Source organism: Tupaia chinensis, unplaced genomic scaffold (genome assembly GCF_000334495.1).
Source record: "Tupaia chinensis unplaced genomic scaffold, TupChi_1.0 Scaffold149011_1, whole genome shotgun sequence".
In the NCBI taxonomy this organism is placed as follows: domain Eukaryota; kingdom Metazoa; phylum Chordata; class Mammalia; order Scandentia; family Tupaiidae; genus Tupaia; species Tupaia belangeri.
In genome coordinates, this window is record NW_006208857.1 from 2,242,587 (window position 1) to 2,253,295 (window position 10,709).

At 36.5% G+C, this 10,709-nt stretch overlaps 1 pseudogene; it reads left to right on the plus strand.

Moving 5' to 3' along the window:
- The first annotated feature begins 1,259 nt into the window (after positions 1 to 1,259).
- On the plus strand, positions 1,260 to 1,979 carry LOC114006574 (60S ribosomal protein L7-like 1 pseudogene; annotated as a pseudogene).
- The last annotated feature ends 8,730 nt before the right edge of the window (positions 1,980 to 10,709 follow it).

Sequence of the window (10,709 nt, forward strand, 5' to 3'; positions counted from 1 at the left end):
TCTTTCTGGTAAGTGCACCCCTCATATAAAAAAAACCCCCCAAAAAAAAAAAAAAAAAGATTTTGAGTATCTTTCCATGTTCTGTTTGGCATATGCAAATGGCATATCTTTTTGGGGAAAATATCTAAGTCTTTTATTCATTTAAAAAAGTACAATTTATTCTTTTGATATTGCTTTGTAACAGTTCTCTATATATTCTGGATAGACGCCCCATTCTATCCAGAATATATATAATAATAAGCTTTTTTTTGTTTTGTTTTTTACTATGTGGATTGTCTTTTCACTTTATTGATGGTGTCCTTGAGTACAAAATGTTTTAGTTTTGATGAAGGCCAATTTATTTATTATTGTTATTATTATTACTTTGTTACCTGTGTGTTTAGTGTTATAGCTAAAAAATTATCCAAGGCCAATTGAAAGTCATAAAGATATACTCTTTTGGTTTTTTTTCAAAGAATCTTAATGTTTTAGCTCTTACATTTTTATTTACAGTTCATCCTGAGTTAGTTTTTGTGTCCGGTGTAAGGAAAGGGTCTAAGTTCATTAATTTGGATATCTAATTATCCCAGCACCATCTGTTGAGAAGACTAGTATTTCTCCCATTGAATTGTCTTGGCACTTTTATTAAAAATAAATTGATCGTAGAAGTTATTTCTGGACTGTCAATTTTATTCCACTTCTCTGTATGTCTGTCCTTACATTGTCTTGATCACTGCTGTTTTGAATTAAGTATTAGAGTATGTCAAGTCCATCTAGTTTGTTCTTTTAAAAATGTATTTGCTATTCAAGCTCCCTTGAATTTTTATAGAAATTTTTGGATTGGCTTGTCAATTTCTGCAGAAAAAGACAGATGGGATTTTGATTGAGATTGTATTGAATTTACAAATCAACTTTGGGAATGTTGCCATCTTCACAACATCAAGTTTTCTGATCCACAAACATGGGATTTCTTTTCATTTGTGGAGTGAGTTTCTTTCATTTCTTTCAAGAACGTTTTGCAGTCTTCAGTGGGCAATTCTTGCACATGCTTTGATAAATGTATTCCTAATTATTTTATCCTTTCCTATGTTATTAGAAATTTTCTTTTTATTATTTATTTACTATTAATATATTTTAAACCTTGACCAGAGAGAGACAGAGAGAGAGAAAGAGAAAGTGAAAAAGCAAGTTACCAGGCTCAGGACTTGAACTACAGTCAACCAGGTGGAAGCACCTTAACCACCCTGCCACCTGCTGGCCTCATTTTCTTGGAATTGTGCATGAGCAGTACTAGCAGTACCGCAAAGGTGGCTGAGCCAGAGCAAAGGAAAAAGATCCCTTTGGTTCCAGAAAATCTCCTGAAAAAGAGAAAAGCTTATTAAGCCCTCAAAGCCACCCAAGCAAAGCAAGGACTTTTGGCAAGTAAAGAGCAGAGGAAAGAGAAAGGGCCCAGATTTAAGCAACTGGAATCGTTCTTAAATGATTCCTGGCTGTAGAAGCATGACATGGTACGTCTCAGACAACTCAGAGGACTTGAAGTGAAACCTCATGCCTTGGAAATGCGCAATAAGCATTCATTGGCCTTTGTTGTGTGAATCAAAAGGACTGATGATGGTGTTTTTGTCAAAGTCACTCCTCAAAGCCTAAAAACACTGCGAGCAGTGGAACCTTATGTGACCTGGGGATTTCCAAATCTGAAATCTGTCTGTGAACTCATCTTGAAATGTGGCAAGCCAAGGTCAAGAATAAGAACCTCTCTCTGACAAACAACACAGTGATTGGGGAGCATCTAGGCAGGTTTGGCGTCATTTGTTTAGAAGACCTCATTCATGACATTGCCTTCCTGGGGAAGTATTTCCAGGATATCTCATGTTTCTTGCGCCCTTTTGACCTTTTGGTGGCCTGTCATGCCATCAAGAACCAAGTGGGCTTCCTCGAGGAGATGGGTCACTGGCCATCAGGGTGAACACACCAATCAGCTCATCCGCCAGCTGAACTAGATTCAGAATACCTGAAAGCACAGTGTGTTGGAAACGCGTGCTTTTGGCTTTTTGAATTGTATCTTGAAAGAAGATTATCGTCTGGTCCAAATTCGGAAACTGGAAAGGAGGAGTCTTGAAAACACAGTAGTTCATGTTCGTAACAGGAACCCCTCATCACAACCCAGTTGCAAAGAAATTCAGCATATGCCACGGAGGAGGGAACCCTGCTTCATCACATCTATCCTGGGTTTTAATGCTGGTGAATGAATAACCCAAACTTGTGCAAGGTTCCCTAAGTCTCCCATAGGAGTGGACCAAGCGTGGGGCAGACTTGAAACTGGGGGTTTCTAGAGCCTTGTTTTGCAAAAACTTAAAATACAGTTTAAAGAAGCACACACACACACACACACACATGCACAAAGAATTGTTTTCTGAACTTCATTTTTTGATCGTTCACTGATAATGTATACAAGTCAAATTTGTTTTTGTATTCTGAAATCTTGCTGAACTCTCTAGATAGTTCTCAGCTTTTTGTGGATTTCTTTGGATTTTTCTAAATATGAGATCATGTAATTTGAAAATGGAGATATTTTACTTCTTTTTTTTTTGGAGAGATATTTGCTACAGGGTGCGTGCGCTCGCCAGACAGACAGAGAGAGACATTAGAGACAGAAAGCGAGAAATCACCCCCCAGAGGGGATGGTCACGCCGCAATCCCTTCTCCTCCATTCTCCTCTCGGGATCTTGGGCACACACGCACACGCGCCCGGCGTGAGTTTCAAGCCACCGGGTCTGGGACGCGAACCGCGGTCGGCTACGTGGGAGTCTAGCGACATAGCCATTACGCCAACTGCTGGTTCCTGAGATATTTTACTTCTTACAGTATGAATGCATAGTATTACCTGTGCCTAACTTCTCTGATGTGAACCTCCAGTACAATGCTGAATGTAAGGATAATGGGAATCTTTCCCTTATTCTTGTCTGAGGGAAATGAGTTTGTCTTTTACCATTGAGTAGGATGTTAGCTGTGGCATTTCGTAGCTACTCTTTATCAGCATGAGAAAGTTGCCTTTTATTTCTAATTTATTGAGCATTACGATTACATGGTATGTATTTTTGACCCTTTTACTTTCAACCTGTCTGCATTTGAATGGAAAGTTTGTTCTAGTAGGCAGCATGCAGCTACATCATTCTATTAAAATACGTTAGCCAGTTTCTGTCTTTTGATTGGAGTATTTAGTCCACTCACATTCAATTTCAGGTAGGATTTACATTTGCAAATTAGCTATTTAAATTCTATGACTTGTAACATTTTGTTTTCTTTGTTCTTTCATTGCTGCTTCCTTTCATGTTAAAAAGGTATTTTTTATTGTATCATTTTATCTTTTATAATTTTTTATACATTTGATCACTGTATATCATTACAGCTTGTAAAATAAGTTTTCCCAGCATGAATATACTGTGTATGAGTCCAGTTAAAGATAAGATCGTACACATTATCATGAACAGATAATTTTCCATTTTTGTGTCCCTTAAAGGTTTTGCTTCTTTCTTTTCTCCCTTGCTCTCCTTCCCTCTTACCTTTCCGCCCTCCCCCTCCTCCCACACTGTCTCTAGTATCCACAATTGATCTCCATGCCTTTATACCTCCCAATCTTTCCGTTTCTATCATAGGGTGCAGACATTGGGTATATATTAAGTGGTGATATACAAGGCCTCTCTTTCATAATCTGGCTTGCTTGATTTAGCAATAAATCTTTCATATTCATCCACTTTCTATCAAATGCCAGGGTCTTATTTTTTTATGGCTAAATAGTATTCCATAATGTACATGTGCCACCCTTTTCCAATCCATTCATCTGATTGTGGACATTTGGGTTGGTTCCATGTCTTAGCAATCATAAATAATGCCACAATAAACATTGATGTATAAGCGCTTTTCCAACTGAGCATTCTCCTGCCCTTTGGGTGGATAGCCAGGAGTGCGATTGCTGGGTCATGTGGTAGTTCTATCTGTAGGTCTTTGAGGAACCTCCATATTGTTCTCCACAGTGGCTGTACTAATTTACATTCCCACCAACAGTGTAGGAGAGTTCCCTTTTCACCACAGCCTTGCCAGCACTTACCATTCCATATTTTTTTAATCTTAGCCATTCTGACTGGGGTTAAATGGTATCTCCTTCTGCTTTTGATTTGCATCTCTCTAATGATGAGAGATGTTGAACATTTTATTATATGCGTTTTGACTATTTGTATGTCTTCCTTAGAGAGTTGTCTGTTCACCTCATTTTCTCATCTTTTAATTGAGTTGATCTTTTTTTTTTTTTTTTCCCCAGGAAAGTAATTGAATTCCCTGTACATATTCTCCCATTCTGCTGGTTGCCAATGCACTCTAATTATTGTTTCTTTTATGAAGCTGAAGCTTTTTAAGCTGATGTAATCCCACTTCTCTATTTTGGGAGTTGTTGCTTGTGCTTTAGGGGTCTTATTTAATTTTATTCCCTTCTTTATGTTATGTATTTTTTCCAGTGGGTGCTCTGGGGATTATAACAAACCTCTTAATTCATAAGCATTTAGAATATATTAATATAACTTAACTTTAATCATGTACAAAAGTCATTTTTCTATATAGTTACATCTTTTCCCTTATGATGTTGCTATCACAATGACATCTTTTTTTTAAGAATTATTTTATTTAATTTTATTTATCATTGTTATTATTTTTTAATTTGTTACAGGGCATGTGCACTCACCAAGGAGAGAGTGAGGGAAAGTGAGAAAGCAACCCCCCAGCTGCAGGACTCGAACTGTGGTCAGCCATGTGGGAGTCCACTACCTTAATTACCATGTCACCTCCTGATCCCACAATGACATCTTCATGCTTTGTGTGTCCATCAACACAGATTTATAATTTTTAAAATTAATTAATTAAATTTTAATTATGCTTTCTAGTTTTCATATAATCAATGTATATCTTTGTGGGATACAGTATGTTTTTTTTAAGGCATGCATACAGAATATAATGAACAAATCAAGGATATATACATACTCAGCTGTTTTAACATCAAACATTATATTATGTTGTGCACATTTGTTTATGGTTTTACCAGTTTGTTGGACTTTTAAAAAAAAATGTAAATACAACACATTGCCCATATTTTTACACTGCAGTATTACATCATCCTGTAGCCTCTTTCTCTTACTTATAGGCGCTTTTTTGTTCATTAAAGATTTTCTCACTGTTTCATGCACGTTTTTAAATCAGATAAAACAAAAAAAGAGTTATATTTATGAATTGTTTTTTATTTATAAATTTCTCTGTGCCAGTGATCTTTATTTCATTATGTGGACATTCGTTCCTATCTCATATCTCTCTCTCTTTTTTCTTTTAATCTGAGGGACTCCTTTATATTTCTTGGCAGCATGTCTGCTAGAAATTAATTCACCTTTTGTTTCATTTTGTCTTGTTCATATGGGATTGTCTTATATGTTCCTTTGTTTTTGAAAGCTTATTTGGTTTGATTTCGAGATTTTGGTTTAGCCATTTTCTGTCAACATTTTGAATGTATCATCTTGCTGCCTTCTGACCCCCACGGTACATGGTGAGAAGTCAGCCGTTAATCTTCCTGAAGTTACCTTGTACATGATAAATCACTTTTCTAATGCTTGTTTCACGATTCTGTCATCTTTTAACAGTGTGACTATGATAGGTCTAGACTATGATAGGTCTAAATAACTAGATATCTTATTTAGAGTTTGTTGAGATTCTTAGGTATGTAGATTATTTTTTTAACCAAATTTTGGAAATTATTTGCCATTATTTTGAACAATATTCTTGCCCCTTTCTTTCTCTCATTTCCTTCTGGTAGATCATGAGGTGTATGTTAATGGTGTTCCTCAGGTCTCCAAGATGGTTCATTTTTCTCCATTCTTTCCTTTCTGCTCCTTAGATTAGATTATCTCAGTTTACCTATACTCAGGTTCACCTGTGTTTTCCTTCTGCCAGTTCAAACTTTCTGCTTAGTTCTTTTAGTAAATTTTCTAATTCATTTCAATTCCAGAATCTCTATTTAGTTGTGTGTGTGTGTGTGTGTGTGTGTGTGTGCACATGCGTGCAATTAAAAATATTTTCTTTCTATATATTGGTATTCTCTATTTGAGACTGTTTTCATACTTTCTCTTAGTTTTTTAGTCATGATTTCCCTTAGCTCTTTAAAAGTACTTATAGTAGCTGATTTAAAGTCTTTGGTAGTGTTCAATCTAAGCTTTTTCAAAGGCAATTTCTGTCAACTGCTTTTTCTTTCGTGTATATGGGCCATTGTTTTCTACTTTCTTGCATGTCTCATAATACTTTTTTCTTTTTTTAGGTTTTTGCCATAGGGAGTATGTACTTACTGAAGAGAGACAGAGAGAGTCAGGGAGAGACAGAGAAAGAGAAATCACTCCCTAGGGGGATGACAATGCTGCAGTCTCTCCTCCTCCATTATCCTCTTGGAATTGTGAACACCCATGTCCAGTTTGTTTTTCAAGCTGCTGGGTTTGGGATTTGAACTGCGTAGTCGGCCAAGTGGGATCTAGTGCCTTAATCACTATGGCACCTGCTGACCCAACATGTCTCATAATTTTTGTTAAAAACTATACATTTTTTCCTTTCTTGAAAAAAAATTGTGTATTAATTTAATTTATTTATTCATTTCATTTGCTTACATTCAGTTACTGTGGATTTTTACAGCATACAAAGTGAATTTTCCCAGTATGAATACACTGTTTATTAGACCAAAGATATTGCCATACATATATCAACAGGTAAGTTTCCTTTTTTTTTGTCCCTTAAATGTTTTCCTTTTTTTTTTTTTTTTAACATTATAAATAAAATAATGTGGTAACTTTGGAAATCAGACTTTCCTCTTGTCCAAAGTATGTTGCGCCTTCTGTTTGTTGCTGTATCTCATTTTGTTTTTAGTGTTTCTTTTGTACTATTTCTGTAAAATCTATATATTTATTTTGTGTGGCTTCTGAAGGGCCTCCTATTTAGCATAGTGGTCAGCTAGTAATTAAATAAAGACATCCCAGGGCTAGCAATGGTGCGGTGGTTAAGGGTGCTGGACTCCCACATGGCCGACCATGGTTTGGCAGCTTGCTTTCTCACTTTCTCTCTGTTTCTCTCTCTCTCGCTTGCTCTGTCCCTCTCAGGTCAAATGAAAAAAATAAAAAGTAAATAAATAAAGTTAAATAAAATAATCCTTATAAAAAAAAGACATCCTTAAATGACTTTTTTTTTCTTCAGAGAGATTTTTGCTATAGGGCATGTGCACTCGCCAGAGAGACAGCATGAAATCATCCCCTGGGGGATGGTCATGCTGCAGTCCTTTCTCCTCCATTCTCCTCTTGAGGTCTTGGGCATGTACACACATGTGCCCGGCATGAGTTTTAAGCTGCTAGGTCTGGGACATGAACTGCAGTCCACTATATGGGAGTCTAACGATGTAACTATTCTGCCATCTGCTGGTTGTGAAACCAATAAGTTTCACAACTTTTATTGTGCTCAAGGAATAATAAGGGGCTCTGGTAGTTTATAACTCTGCCTTAGACTTTACTTTCTCTTTGTGAAAAAAGTGTCACTATCAGCCAGAGATGACAGGGACTCCTAGGTCTTTACTGGAGGCATGAAAACCCTACACATGCATGTGGCATTCTAAATTCCTAGAAATATGTCAGAGCTTTTCTTTTCTTTTTTTTTTTATAGAATTCTTTTATTTAACTTTATTTATTTTAATTTGAGTAGAGAGGGACAGAGTAGGGGGTGAGGAGTAAGAAAGCAAGCTGCTAGGTCTGGGACTTTAACTGCGGTCAGCCATGTGGGAGTCCAGTGCCCTTAACCACCACACCACCTGTTGGCCCCAATGACAAGCTTCTTGAAAGCAGAGTTTATTTTTTTATTTTTTTATTTTTGGAGAGATTTTCGCTATAGGGCACGTGTGCTCGCCAAACAGAGAGAGACATTAGAGACTGAAAACAAGAAATCACCCCCCAGGGGGGATGGTCACGCTGCAATCCCTTCTCCTCCATTCTTCTCTCGGGATCTTGGGCACGCACGCACACGGGCCCAGTGTGAGTTTTAAGCCACCGGGTCCGGGATGCGAACCGCGGTCGAGCCCGGTCGACTCAGTGGGAGTCCAGCGACATAGCCATTACGCTAACTGCTGGTTCCTGAAAGCAGAGTTTATTTACTATAAATCTGTTTTCACCTTTTCTCTTTTTATGTTAAAGGATTATTTTATTTAACTTTATTTATTTATTTATTTATTTATTTATTTTAATTTGACCAGAGAGGGACAGAGTGAGTGAGCGAGCAAGAGAAAGAGGGCCAGTGAAAAAGCAAACTGCTGAGTCTGGGGCTTGAACCACAGTTGGCTGTGTGGGAGTCCAGCTCCTTTAACCACTATGCTACCTGCTGGCCTTTTTCCACTTTTTATTTTTCTTTTTTTCACTATTTATTTTTACATTTTTCCACAAACATTTACTTTACATATCAAAAAAATTTAGCTCATACTCCATAGTTCTTGACAGTTAATAGACAACTTTCAAAATTTCAAAATACTGAATTTTAAAGATAATGTTCAAAAGGTTTCTTTTCATTTTATTTGTGACTCTGTAACAACAGGGACAATATGGTTTTAAATATTTTTGAGAAAATATTTACATGTCAACTACTCAAATTGTTAAAAAGCAAATGCCCAGCACACAAGTCGCACATAAACTTTCTCAATTCAGCCCTGCCTACCGAGTATTCTGTGATATCCCATCTGCCAGCAAAGATGGGTCTCTTTTTCTTTCTTTAATGTCTTTCTCAAGATAAGCCTCTGGTGTGATTGCTCTTTTGTAATCTCTATTGATTACACTGCTGGATTGGAAAAGTCCAGGTTATTTTATGTCATAAATTCTTTCATATGCCTTCCTCTCTGCCAGGTAGAACTACTTATGGTGCCAGGCCATCTTTCTAAGAGCTTCTGTTGGCTTGCTTAAGATCCACCTTAGTTCCATAGTTTTCTGATTAATCTTACGACATTCCAGTCAAAGCCCTGTCTAATAATGAGTATTTCCAATTTCTGATTCAATGCAACAAACATTATTGAACTTATGCAAATAACTCTTCTGCCACAAAATAAGAATACTCCAAAATATTTTCCAATTCCAGAGGAGTCAAGAAGGAAGAAAAGTTTGTTTCCATTTGAAGAAACAAACAAGAAAAATATTTTAACAAATTGCTAAACCTATCAACAACCCAAAAGAAATAAAAATGCTTAATTTGGGAAAACAAAGCATAGTAAAAAAAAAAAAAAATCAGTAACCTTACACTCAAAAAGTCATAACATTCTATTTTGCCAGTTGAATCTTATGTTCAAACTCTCTTCTGTTGAATATGCAGTGTTATCATGGCCTAATCTTTCCATTTAAATCCTGGAAGCTAACATTCAACGTTATTATTGGTATTTCTTGCCCTTAGTATTAAGTTGATCATTTTATTGGTTGCCTTTTGTTCTCTTATTTCTGTATGTGTCTTTAGTTTTCCTGGTAGAGTGCTCCTTGCAGAATGTCTTGAAGAGTGGGTCTGCTATTGACAAATTATTTCAGGTCTTGTTAATCTGAGGATGTTTTTATCCTTTCTTTCCATATGAAAGATAATCTTGCCAGGTATAGTATTCTTGGTTGAAACTGTTTTTCACTTAACATTTTGAATATATTTTCCCATTCTTTCCTTGCTCGCTTTGGTTTTGATGAGTGGTCTGAGGTTAGCCTGATTGGATATCCTTTATAAGTAACCTGACATTTCTCTCTTGCTGATTTCAGTATATTGTCTTTGTAGATTTGGCCAGTCTTGCTATGATCTTCTCTAAGAAGATCTTAGAGAAGATCTTCTTGGATTGACTCTATTAGGGGTCCTTTGTATTTCTTGAGTCTGGATATTTGAATGCCTCTCTAAATTTGGAAAGTTTTCTTCCAAGATTTTATGGAATAGATTATCAATGCCCCTATTAGTTTCCTTACCTTCTGGGATACTGATTATCTGGATGTTTGGGCGCATAATGCTGTCTAGTATTTCTTATATATATAGTATTCTTATTTTGGGGGTTATTTTCTGTTTTTTCTAGATCAGAGATTTTGCCTTCCATATTCAAGATTCGATTTTCTGCATGGACTAATCTGCTTTTAATACTTTCGAGGGAAGTTTTGATTTCCTGAATGGCAGCCTTCATCTCTAATAGCTCCATTTGATTCTTTTTTATGGTGTGTTTTTCCTCTTTCAGGTCATGGAAGAACTTCAACACCTCCTGGAACTCATTGTCTTGTTTCTCCTGTATCTTCTGGAGTTCATTGTCTCTCAGCTCTTGCATCTCATTTAGTTTTGTCACTATGAATATTCTGAATTCTCTATCAGACATTTTCAGGAGTTCTACTGTACTGTCTGTGGATGATGAGGGAGTGCTCTTTTCCCTTAGGGGAGAGAGATTTTCTTGGTATCTCATGTGTCTTTTGCCCCTGCAGTGGTTTCTGGTCATTCTGTGACAAAACCTCTCCTCCACTGTGCTTCTCAATGTGGTATCCACAAAAAGAGATTACTAGTTCAGATTTATAAAAAGAAATTTCTTCCTTAAAGAAGGAGATTCAATAAGTGTTGAGGACTTCAATAACGATAAAAGAATTGAGATACTTGGCTATTGTGCAAAAAGGTCTATCTACACATTC